Source organism: Hermetia illucens, chromosome 3 (assembly GCF_905115235.1).
Source record: "Hermetia illucens chromosome 3, iHerIll2.2.curated.20191125, whole genome shotgun sequence".
Taxonomy (NCBI): domain Eukaryota; kingdom Metazoa; phylum Arthropoda; class Insecta; order Diptera; family Stratiomyidae; genus Hermetia; species Hermetia illucens.
This window is the reverse complement of record NC_051851.1, coordinates 29,448,597-29,461,582: the sequence shown is the minus strand read 5'-3', so window position 1 is coordinate 29,461,582 and position 12,986 is coordinate 29,448,597. Positions and strand designations below refer to the sequence as shown.

The window sequence follows — 12,986 nt, the reverse complement described above, 5'->3', positions numbered from 1 at the left end:
TGGAAGGACACAACCAAATAGGTAAAGCTAGAGGGGTAAAGTGTCACTCCACGGCCCTGAATATAAACCATCTACGGCTTTTTTCACATTGTTATTTTTTTCTATTTTTGATTAGCGGCGTAGCACCTTTTGATCATATCCGAAATGAGGATATCCGCGATCGATAAGGAGTTGCATCGTGGAAAAATTGTGAGAGACATCTTCGATAGTATGGTCACGTGATTCGCGGTAACGAGAATTCACTTGCCAAAATTGGTCTGAACATTAAGTCGATGGTAAGCGACCAAAAGGTCGGCCGAAACAACGGTGGCTTGATACGGTGGATGGAGATTTGAAAGGCTCGCGATTGCATCCAGATCAAGATTTTGACAGCAACAAATGGCGAAAGCAATCACGACGAGCCGATCCCGCTTGTGAATGAGACAAAGACTGAGGAAAAAGATGAATGAGATTGAACTTCAGTTCCATTATCATCTTACTTAGCTGTGTAAGTGCAAGCCTAGAACACAGAGCAATACAAAGATGAACACAAATATCCATGACGGTCCGGGATTCGATCCTGGGGTAACAAAATCAAATTAATGACGTTTGAAACTGTGAAACAGACGAAAAACTCATGAAAGTGATCCACATATTCTGGGGAAAGAGAAGCTGTGAAGGACGATAATAAAGAACAAAATCAGGCGCATAATACCTGACCCTACTTTGCGACGTAATACCGAAATAGCGGTCGCGAATGGTAAATGAACGATGAAGGAGTGGTTTTATTAAGTAAAACTGTCAAAAGGATGTATGACAGAGGCCAGCGGTAGGTTTTCCCACAATGAAAAAAAAACGAAAGGAAAAAGACAGACGGACTGACAATGAACTGATTTTAAAAAGGTTTCGTTTTACACAAAACCTTAAGAAAGTTTATTAAAAAAATTGGATCATCTAATCGAAATAAATGTGATCATCTAATTGCAAAACACCCCCGTCCCCGAAACATCGATATATGTAGAATAGAAAAACATGTCCGCCTTTAGCAACCTTCACTGAGATCGATTAAGATTTGTATAAAAGAAAACCTTATTAAAATCGGTTTACTGTCTGTCTGTCTGCCTGTCCGTCACACCAATTTTCTCGGAGACTGTAGCAGCGATTCACACCAAATTTGCTGAAAAGATGGGAATTAGATCGAATTCAAGAGGAGTTCCCCATACATTGCAAAGAGGGGCTGTAAATTTTTTTTCACCAAATATAGTCATGTAGGGTATCAAATGAAAGGTTTCGATTAATACTTTCCGAAGCTGTTTTGACATTTGTTTGGAAGGCAGGGAGTTCGGGGGGCGAAAGCGATCATTTATTTAACGGGGCCATTCTCTCAAACTTCCCAACCGAAAAATCTGAAAAAAAATTAAGTGGCTGCCACTATATGAGGGCTTCCCTTCAAATAAAGTTAATCTTTTTATTCAGCCTTTGTCTCGTTAATAATAGTATATTATTACAATTTTCAGTAATTGGCTGCAGAACCCCCCTTAAGTTCATCCTAACATCACGAAAGCAACAACGTTGGCTATAATATAGAACTTGATCCTACCAAGTTTAGTGGGATTCGCACTATTACTAACAAAGTTATAATAGGTCAAATTTGTCACTTCTTTGCAAATTCAAGACTGAATGTCAATATCACCCGAAAGTGGATATTCTCACATAATATATGCGTATATTACGTGTGACGTACTAATGGAACAAGTTCACACTCAAATGTCTTTATAAAAAAAATACACAAAACCTTTCATACCTGAAGCGTCCAGCTTCCGGTTTCCCGACTTGTTTAATTTGTAATATTTCTGTAAAATTCAGTTTGACCCTAAAATCCTTAAATCAATACTTCTATACTAAAGAACATCCAAATGTATCTGTCCTTAATGTTTTTTTTTTTATCTTTTGTTGTTGATTTGTTCCAGTTTTATTATTTTTCCTGTTAGCAATATAGCAATATAGTAGGGAGCCTGCACGTACGTCCAAAAAAAGTATCCAAAAAATCCATAGTCTCCTGTTCCTTTTGACAATAAAAGCACCAAGATAGGATGAATTCATTTTGAATTGAGTAGAATTGTGTTGTCTCAGCTGTGGATTGGGTAAGTTAATTGGAACTAGCGCGTTTGATGCACGCAATGCATAGGTAGTTGGGGATGAACCCTTACCAAACTGAATAGCGAACAATGGTCCAGGAAGGGACGGTCAACTCATATATGCAGCTGATAACAAAAAGTAGTTCATCCTACAAGCGAGTGATGAACATCAATTTAGCATTCAACCAGGAACTCACCAAAGCATCATGAAAGTATCTTGAATCTCTCTACACTATGCAAACTGTAGCGCACTGAGCCTGACCGTTAAAAATATCCCCGGAGCCACTTCTTAGAACTATAATTGACACTTTGCGTCATCCTTGAGCACACCCAGCAGTACGCACCACACTTCGCAGCCGAATTTATCTTTCACCGGGCAATTATCTCGCAACCGTTCCACTCGGACACTGTCACATCACCGATTCGAGGCGAATCAATCAAAGTATTGTCGCGCTGCCAAGCACTTGCACCGAATTCCTGTTGTCACTTTTCACTCCAACCGTTTGTCTTTCGTGCCGAAATCCCAACGCACTGGTCCAGGAATTGCCCCGAGACGGCGACTGAGAGTTCTAGCGAAATCCCCCAGTAACACTAGTCTGACTCGGACGCCGCCATCATGTCATCACTTCTTGCACTGGAGACTACACACTAAGAAGACGATCAAAGGTGGCGCTGACGGCCGGTCCGCGGAGCCCGCGATCGTTGGCTGTGCTTTGAAGTCCGCGTCACGGAAGGGGCGGGGGACGGGCCTCGACCAGGCCGCGCTCCGCGCCGACGAGAAACATTCCAACAAGAACACAAACTTTTTGTTGTCTTCCTGCAGCCAATGCTTCCTACTTTTTGCGCTTGGCCGAGTTCTTTTTGCTTTTTGCTCGGCTGCTTTCTTGTTTGCGCCGTGCAGCGGAACCGTTGTCAAGATGACGGCGGCGTTGTTCTCCGCTGGCATGTGTTTTTTGATGTCGCCCTCAACTCGGACTCGTCGCCTTGCAAGCGCTCCTGGTCGGAATATTTTTTTTGGCCAGTGTCGCCGCATTCAAGTCGGACACTTCACTCATCACGCCTCCCCGCGGTGCAATGGTGTGCGCGCTGAGCGGCGCTCGTGTGCGTGCCTCTCGTGTGGGAACACACACGGTGCCGGCTTTTTCTAAAGGAACATTGGGGCTCGACGGCCCGCGAGCGCGTCGCCGTTGGCGTCCGTCCGGCGCAATGCAAAGTTTACACGCAAACGTCCATTCAAGGCCTTGTGGCGCTCGAACTGCTCGTCTTGCTCGATTTCTGCTCCAACCTAGTCCGACCAATGGCGCGGCGCGAACTGAAACCAGTTCGACGACTGCTATCAGGAGCATGTCTCTCCGGGGGCGGGACAAAATGGCTCTGAGCCGGGCTTGCGCGTCAAGGAGGCGGGGCTTCGGCTCGGTTCCCGCACAGCGGGCGTCCGTCAGCTGTTCGAATCGTTCATGCATGGGAATGCCTTCCCATGGCACCTTCACGCAGCCCAACGAATCTCTCCACAAATTCCGCAGCCGCCATTGGTCGTCCGCTGGCCACTGGACTTGTTTTTTGCCGAATGCAGGGCAGAATAGTTTTCAAGAAAAAGACTTCCTGCCAGCATTTCCATTTCCTGCTGAAAGTCAGAAGGTGAGCGTTTTTTCTTGATGGACAGATGGCGGAAAGCTGGAACGGTGACTTTTGGCCACTTTCAGATTAGCGGTACTTTGGTGAAAAATTTCAGAAAATCCGCGAGACAAAACGACCAGCGATTTCACGGGGCACTGGCTTCGCTCTGTTGCACTGCACACAAGGTTGCCTGCCGGGTGGCGGCGGTTCGCTCATTGCGGCGTCATTATCGCTGCCATTAGAAGGTTTGTTTGGCGGCAAAAGCGTGGCGTCTCGCGGAGGTGTCGGCTCCCGATGCGCGGTGCTCAGCGATTTGGCCGAAAGTTTGAACTTTTGACTTCTTCGGTTGCGCTTTACGGTCGAATTCGATTAAAACCGATTTTACGCCACGCTGGGCAATTCTACTCACATTCTTGTGGGCGAGATTGGCGGTGCGTCAAGGTCATGGATGGCGCAATATTTTTCCAGTGTGCGCTTCAATTAAGTACGTGAATAATTATCTACGCACAGACATAGATATAATTTAATTTGATTCACAAATACCTTCAAGGGTAGGTTATAGACAGATTCTGTATTGTTTTTCTAGATCAACTGTTGGTCATTTCAGCTTGCCAGGCTTGGGGTTCAAAAAGATATTAACACCGCGTAAATAGAACAATTTAAGAATACAGGATTCGCCCGAAAAGTATAATATTTAGCTAATCCCAATTTCCAAGCGTTTTTAATAATGGCAAAAATAAAGATTTGCGACTAAATTTTGAAAAGAATTCCATATAAAATGAATTAAGTGTTTATATGTATGTATTTATAACGTAAAATAATGATATTAGGAAGTGAAGAAATTATTTGCTTTAGATTGCCTTTTACTAGCTTTTGCAGGCAAGCTTACGACTTTGTCCCTAACATTTGACATATGAACCAAAATCCTTGCCGAAGAAGAAAGAAGAAGAAGAAAATGCATCCAATGTCGTTAAAAACAAAATAATCCGATTGAGTAACAGGGAGCCTTGCAGAAACGCTAAGGTGTCCACCTCAGTCGACGTGGCAGGACGGACCCAGGTCCTGTCGAGAAATGGCAAGGGTTCTTGACGCATGCACGGCGTCAGGACGTAAGCAAGTTAGTCCGAACAAAACAAATACGTGTCTGACCCTAAATGTTGGCACCCTAACTGGAAAAACCGAGGAACTCGCAAGAGCCCTTCGAAAAAGGCGCATTGATATCTGCGGTCTACAAGAAACCCGATGGTCTGGTGCCAAAAGCTGCAACATAGAACGCGAACGTAGTAAAAATGGCTACAAACTTCTCTATTTTGGTAGTCCACACACTCAATACAGTGCTGGCATTGCCATCTTAGAGAGCTTCTGTGACGCCATTAAAGAAGTTGAACGATTTGATGACCGGTTGATGAAGCTCACCATTTTATATCAGCTAATCACACTATTTACATAAATAGGTCGATCTGATGCCGAGAAAGATGCCTTCTCCCAACTTCTCGATGAAAAGAAATGCAACGTGCCTGCTAACGATATCATCATTGCAGGCGACCTTAATGGTCATATGGGTGAAAAGGCAGACGGTAACACGTGCCATGGGGAAAGGGGTTTGGAGCGCGCTATGGGGATGCTGAGCGTATAATTGATTTTGCGGACACCCATGAACTTATAAGTATGAATACATGGTTCATCAAACCGTCTCATCTTCCTACATTTTATAGTTTATCGTTAAAACGCAAATCGACTATAATCTCATACGACGACATTTTGCCACCGTCACTGATTACAAATAATAATAATAATAATCTTTGGCACAACAATCCATATTGGATCAGGGCCTTGAAGTGTGTTAGAGCACTTCATTCAAGACCGTAACGGTACACCACAGTACACTGTGGGAGGCAATGTGGTCAGCATTGCGCTCGCTCGAGATTATTACCCTGATTTGACTCAGGTACTCATTCACAGCTGAGTCGACTGGTGTCCGACATCCAATCACGATAACAAATTCCTCTGCCCCCAGCGAGATTTGAACCGCGACCTTCCGCTACGACAGCCCAGCGCTCTAACCACTTGAGCCATCCGGACACACTGATTACAAAGCCGTTCCTTATAAGATCATTGCATATCAACATCGACCGTTGATTGTCATCTTGCGAATCCATCCACCGATAAAACAGCGTGAGGAACGCACTGAGACGCCGCGCATTAAATAAATGATAACGATTTCGTAAAATGATCTCACTTACGCGATTACCAACCATTACGAATGTGGAAGAATCGTGGAACCAAATTAAAGACACGATCCGCAAAGCGGCCTATGCAACCCTCGGGATTACCAAGCTAGGCAAGTCGTACATCAACCGAGATACTTGGCTTTGCTATGTTGAAATAAAAACCCGAGAAAAACTCTACCACAAATTCCTTGACAATAAAACGCTCGCCAATTGGCAAATTTATAAAAATGCCAATCGGGAAACAAAGCGTTGCGTTCATGACAAAAACCGTGCTTTGCTTACCGACCCTCCAGCCGCGACGGATAGATAGCGAGAATATTTCGAGCAGGTTTCAACTGAAAAATTTGTTCATCCTCCACTTTCACAGTCATTCCCAACATTTGGAGCAGTTCCACCTGTCAGCGCAACAGGTGCTTAGAGGTGGTGGTCAGGAAGATGGGGCAGCAACCCTGTCGGCCAAACCAAAACCAAGTGGCCGAGGAGAAACTCCATAGTGGTGGCACCGGGAGACGCTGTATCGCATTGGCTTGCTAGCCGTGATGCAGTAGGCGAATGCTCCATAGGACTAATCAGGGCGATCAGACCCGAATCTGCACGCGGACTCATCTGAAGTGGCAAATTAGTCACGAAACCTTACCAGGGGTATACTGGTATCATGGGAACCGGGAAAGCCCCTGGACTCACATACTTCGGGTGAATTCCTGTTGTATGTGAGTACAGCTCGGTTGTTTGCGGTTGGCCCCCTAGTGGGAGTTTCGTGCGGGTTGTGGTTATGCTCAAGCGAGAAGAGACCTTCGGGCCTCGAGGTGGTGTTGCGTTTCCACACGGGTGCCGTACTCCTTAGTTCGATAGAGATTTAGGTATGCCATCCATCCACCAGTATGAATGCTAAGCCATGCACTTGGTATAGACTGGTACCGTTGTTGCTTGTCTCAGCGGGGCTTTGATTGTGGTCACAAAATCAATCCATGTCCTAAGAAGACCGTGGGATTAAGTCTTCCAGACAGGTGCTCACGTAAAACCCTCAAGGACTTAACTGTCAGCGCAACAGAAATCAAGGAAGCAATAAAATGAATGAAATCGGGAGAAGGAACAAGGTAAGCAAAGAGCTAGAATCCAACAATGTTAGTCAGTGAATTCTTCAATCTAGCTGTTGAGGAAGGTATTATAGAACACCATCTGACTGGCAAAAAAGTACCACAGTTCCAACATGGATAAAGGAAGGTTGTCCAGCAGAATGTCCAAATCACTGTCCGATCCAGTTACTATCCCAAACCATGAAGATTTTTGAACGCATTCTAGACATCCCTATTCGTGAAATCGTTCAAATAATCGTGAATCAGGCCAGATTTGTCTGGAACTACTGACGCAATTCACGCTACGCGGTTACTCATGGAGGAACACTGTGAGAAGGATTACCCTCTTTACATTGCATTTCTGTACTTGGAGCAAGTGTTTGACCGTGTGCAAACATGAACTCATCTGGTATGTTCTATAATACAACAACACTTAGTGCCAGAAGAACTCGTGGGCTAGATTCAAATGCTCTAGCACGATCCGAAAAGTAAAATTCGAAGGGTGGCGGGGGTATCAAAACCACTTCGTGTCCACTTTCGTGTTCATCAAAGAAGCGCTCTTCCACCACTCCTCTTTGTTCTTGTTATGAACACTGCCACACGGGACATCAATAGTCCAGCGCCCTATACACGGCCAATAGCAAAATGATCTCGTGCAATTTGGGTCGCCTCATGCACCATGTTCTCAGATTCAATCTGAATAGAATTAAATTTTTGACGATCGATCCCCATGAAGCAGAGACAATCACTGTCAGTAGCGGTGACCTTCCCAGAACTGAGCGAGGGAGAACTGCATTATAAAATTTTTTCATGCATTAACACAACCTGGATGAACTGGTGTTCTTTGTGATCGGCGATTCAAATCTAAAATTTACCGCAGTGTCGTTCGCCCTGCCGTCTTTTATGCATCTGAATGTTAACCGAATATAAAAGGCAATGACTGGCGTCTTGCGGTAGTGGAGACGAAGATGTTGCGTTGGACTAATAGCTGAGTGGTTAGAGCACAAGGCTGTGAAAGCGAGATATTTAAATCACCCAGTTCTAGGCAGGTTACTGCCGCTTCATAGGGATCGGTCCTCGAAAATTCAATTTTATTCAGATTCAATCTGAGACCGTGTTGCATGAGGCGATCATTCTATTTTTAGACAAGTTGCTTGAGATTATTTTTGTTATCAGATGCTAGGAAAACATAATCTGCATAAAGCAGTGTGTAGGGCGCTGGACGTTGGATATCCCGTGTGACGGTGTCCATAACAAGAACAAAGAGGAGTGGTGAGAGAGCGCTTCCTCGATGAACACCAACAGAGACACGAAGCGGTTTTGATACACCCGCCATACTTCGAACTCTACTTTTCGGATCGTGGCAGAGCAACTGAACCCAGCGAAGGAGTTCTTCTGGCAGTAAGTGTTATCGTAAAGCATACCAGATGAGTTCGTGTGGCACACAGTCAAACGCTTTCCTTAGATCCAGAAATGCAATGTAACTTTCTTCAATGCTAGCCCAGTTCGCTGCGGAGATAAAAGCGGATCTAATGCTAGTCAGCGAATAGTACCGGAACACCCCGGACCCAGCCAGATGGTATTGGTCTGCATTCCGAACCGCTACGGCTAGTTTCGGGACCGTACCTGACTTCTAGATTTTGTGTTTAAGGATAACGCTTTTCAGCGACTATGCAAGAAAAATTTCCTGACTTCGCGTCTGATTGGGTGGTGTCATCAGTGGAAGGGTGACGGGTTCTGGAAGACTTCCGGGCGAATGACATCAATACATCGTGTTTAAAGTGATTAACGCTATCTCCCGACTTCAACAAGTCCGGCATTCTTCCTGCACGTGGCAAAGATGAACATAGAAAAATCTCTTAGAAAAGGCAGAACCGAGATGGAGGTGGTATCCTTACAGTAGACCCCATCGTAAACTCAATTATAAACCTCGTAACGTAGTCTACGAAGCCTCTATGCCCTGAAGCACCTGCAGAAAGAGCGTCATTATTTTCGCCACTTGGCACAACATTTAGACGAGTGGGAGGTGACACGCACCACAATGATAAGGTACGGACCAGCTAAAGGGAGACTCCGTAGCGTGATAAACAAAAGCAAAGCTCAATACTGGACACGAGCTAGTCGACAGGGTGAATGAAGAACCGTGGAGACTCAAATGTAAACTGATTACCAGAAAGATCTAAGCTCTGTCGAACAAATGAAACTTTTCCAGTTGATAAGTTGATAACAAGAGCGTGAAAAGCGCCGAGGATTGCGAGCTTTTCACCCGCAAGAGACAGCCCTCTCTATAAAAAGTAAGTAGCGAGGACCCGAGAGTACCCCGATAAAGCTGCACAAACACACCTTTCACGATCGATGTGACCTACTGCAGTGGGCAATATTCCTCCAGCTAAGGCAAAGAACACCCTTAACTGCCGTCTATATGCCGATCATTCTATATGCTTGATGCAGTTGGGAAAATGCTCGAAAAGATCATGAGGAGTGGACCTGCGGAAGCGATATGCACTGTTGGGAACTTATCCCCAAGTGTTCGATTTTATAGCAAACAAGTTCAGGATGTAATCATGGAGTTTGTGGATGCTATTCATTAAGCTGAGGTGCAGATCCGCTGATGTCAATTCCCATAATGCATCAGAAATGCCTTGGATCACTATCTCGTTGGGATGGGGCTCCGGTCTTCAATAACAAGACTACCTAGAATCTCCTCTGACAATCAGGGGAGAGTTTACATTGAAGCAATCTACAGCGCAGCCCTCCGTAACACTTACAAGGATGAAATGGATGCCTCAATAACCGCAGTCAACAGAAATCTTGAAGATGAAACATCAACGAATGACTTTCACAACCACCTAAAGGACGTTATCATTGATACGGCCAGAAACATACATGTCCCCAGTCGCAAAAAAAGCGGGAACAACTGGTTCGACGATGAATGTAAGCTAGCTACGGAATGGAAGAATGCTGCTTACCGAGTAATGCTGCATTCTCAAAGAACGCGGGGGGAAGACATCACAGACCGAAAAAGGAAGCCTGGGAGTAGAAACAGCTCTGCGAACTTGAAAAGTACATTGAGCAACCGCACCAGGCGTGCAATTTTTACCAACAGGTCAGCAGGATGAAGCTTTCTACACCTCGATGCTCGTCCTGCCGAGACAAAGAGGGAAATCTGATTTCCGACATCCCGATGGGTTGAGTATTTTGATGAACTGCTCAACAACTAGAACATCGGCTAGTTAGAGGTCCTGCCAACTGAAGGTGACGGACATATATTGCCACCACCAAGTGGAGATACGGTTCGGTAGCGGAGCTGTTGATATTGGTTCAGCAGGCGTTTCCCAGGTGTTATGCTCCATCGTGGGTACCATTCCACGTTTCGCGCTGGGACTTATACCAAGACCGCAAAGGCAATGATATTGCCAGTCCTTATGTATTCCTCGGATACCTAGGTTCTTAACAAAAAAAAATTGCGAATTCTTGATCGCGTTCGAGGGAAGAATCCTCCGAGGAATTTTTGGCCCCCTACATCAGAATGGACGATTCCGTAGCCTACATAACGACGAAATCTCTGAGCGGTACCATGACCGTCTGGTTACTGATTGATAGTGATTGTGCCTGTTTCATGTGGATCGGTCGTCAAAAATTCAGTTTTATTCAGATTCAATCTGAAACCGTGTTGCATGAGGCAATCATTCTATTTTTGGACAAGTTGCTCATGATCATTTTTGCGATTAGCCGCTAGGAAAACATCATGTGTCTAAACCGGTGTATAGTGCGCTGCTTGTTGGATGTCCCGTGTGACAGTGCCCATAATAAGAATAAACAGGAGTGGTAAGAGACCGCTTCCTTAATGAGAGCCGATGAAAGCAAGAAGCGGTTTTGATACACCCTTCACACTTCTAACTTTTTGGATCGGGGTGGAGCAATTTAACCCAGCTTACAAATTGTTCTGGTACTAGGTGTTGCCGGAAAGCATGCCAGATGTGTTCTTGTGTCAAACGTTAGTCAGTTTTCTAGATCCAGAAATCCAATATTAAGAGGGCGATGCTCTTCATGGTGTTTCCCAATGAATAACAGCGCAGCGTGTATTACATTAGTAGTATCACAGTTCTTGACAAACCCTTCTTGATTCACGGTTATTTGGACGATTTTGCGAATACGATTGTTAAGAATGCGTTCAAAAACGTTCATGGTATGGGACAACCACCGGATTGGACAGTAATTTGAACATTCTGCTGGGCTACCTTTCTTTTCGCATATTGGAACGGTGGTACTTTCTTGTCGGTCAGATGCTGTTCTACTTTCCTAAATAACCCGAATGAAGAATGCATTGACTCACAGTGTTGGGTCCCACCACTCCGCTTTCTAAAGTTCAGATGCGAAGTCGTCAGGTCCTCTTGCTTTCTCCGATTTCATTCATTCATACTACTACGACTTCAGTTGCACTGACAGTTATTCCTCCGTGGTTTAACGTGAATACCTGTCTCGTAGACTTAACTTTACGGTTTCCTTTTGACACAGACTGATTTTGTGACCACAATCAGAGCCCCGCTGAGGCAAGTACAACGGTATCAGTCTATACTGAGTGTATGGCTCAGTTTTTTCATAGCAATTCAAAGTGAATACAGAGTTTCCCGGTGCCACCACTATGGAGATTCTTCTCGGCCACTTGGTTTTGGTTTGGCCGACAGGGTGGTCAAAGGGTATAGGGGTATAGGCCCTAGGGCGAAACGTGGATTGGTACCCACGATGGAGCATAAAACCTGGGAAATGCCTGCTGAACCAACACTAACAGCTCTACTACCAAACCCTATCTCCACCTCCACGTGGTGACCGCTGAGAGCTCTTTCTTAACGAAAAGTTGCAGACGGAGAAGGATGAAGGCGAGTCTCCCGCGCCTAAAAACGGGACAAATTGTACCAACTGGTCCTCCAAGTTGGGGGTTGGGTGGGGCTAACAACCCTACACGGAAAACAACTTGTTACGAAGCCACAACAGGAGCCTCGGACTGGACCGATTATACAACGACGAACCCGGCAACGACAACGAAATAACGATTTGCTCATTTTCTCATGGAAGGGGCGCTCCCTGTACACAGATGAAGCTGATAAGCAGCTAGCCGATACCTTTTGCCAATATAGGGCTGATGTAACAGCGTTACAGGAGATGCGTTGGACAGGGACCGGTTTCCTGGAGAAGAGCCACTACACCATATATTATAGTGGCCATCCAGTAAACCATGTGCTCGGAGTAGGTTTCTTATGATAATAATCGTTGGATCAGGGCCTTAAAGTGTGTAAGAGCACTTCATTCAAGACCGAAACGGTACACTACAGTATACTGTAGGAGGCAATGTGGTCAGCATTGCGCTCGCCCGAGATTATTACCCTGATTTGACTCAAGAACTCATTCACAGCTGAGTTGACTGGTATCCAACGTCAAATCACGATACAAATTCCACTGCCGCCAGTGAGATTTGAACGGCGACCTTCCGTACTATAGCCTTGTGCTCTAATCACTCAGCTATCCGGACACTTAGTCAGCCAAACCAATGAAACCTGCTGTTATCGGCTTTGAAAACATAAGCGAATGGCTATGCACTCTGCCCTTCTGAGGCAAATTTAGGGATATAAGTCGAAGAACGATACCTTCTACGAGTTAGTAGATCGAACCCTCGAAGCCTGTCCCAGATATGATCTCAAAATCATACTTGGGGATTTTAACAGCCATATAGGGATGGAGCCCGTACTCAGGCGAAACGCTGGCTCCCATAGCTTACACGAAAATACAAATGATAACGGACTGCGGATTATTCAATTAGCAGGGTCACACGAAATAGTTGTTGGAAGTTCCTGGTTGCGTGGAAAGCGGTCCACAAACATAGGTGGGCCTCTCCAGACGAAACCACTTTCAACCAAATTGACCACGTGTTGATCGAACGTCGCCAC

The 12,986-nt window shown here is 45.3% G+C and overlaps 1 protein-coding gene across 3 annotated transcripts in view; it reads right to left on the bottom strand.

The window, feature by feature from the left end:
* LOC119652610 (homeotic protein proboscipedia) overlaps nucleotides 1–3,396 on the bottom strand; it is a 161,229-nt gene extending 157,833 nt beyond the window's left edge. For all 3 annotated transcript variants that reach the window (XM_038056845.1, XM_038056847.1, XM_038056846.1), the window contains exon 1: nucleotides 2,315–3,396. The gene's annotated coding sequence lies outside the window, so the exon portion shown is untranslated. The remainder of the gene's footprint in view (nucleotides 1–2,314) is intronic.
* Nucleotides 3,397–12,986: the final 9,590 nt, after the last annotated feature.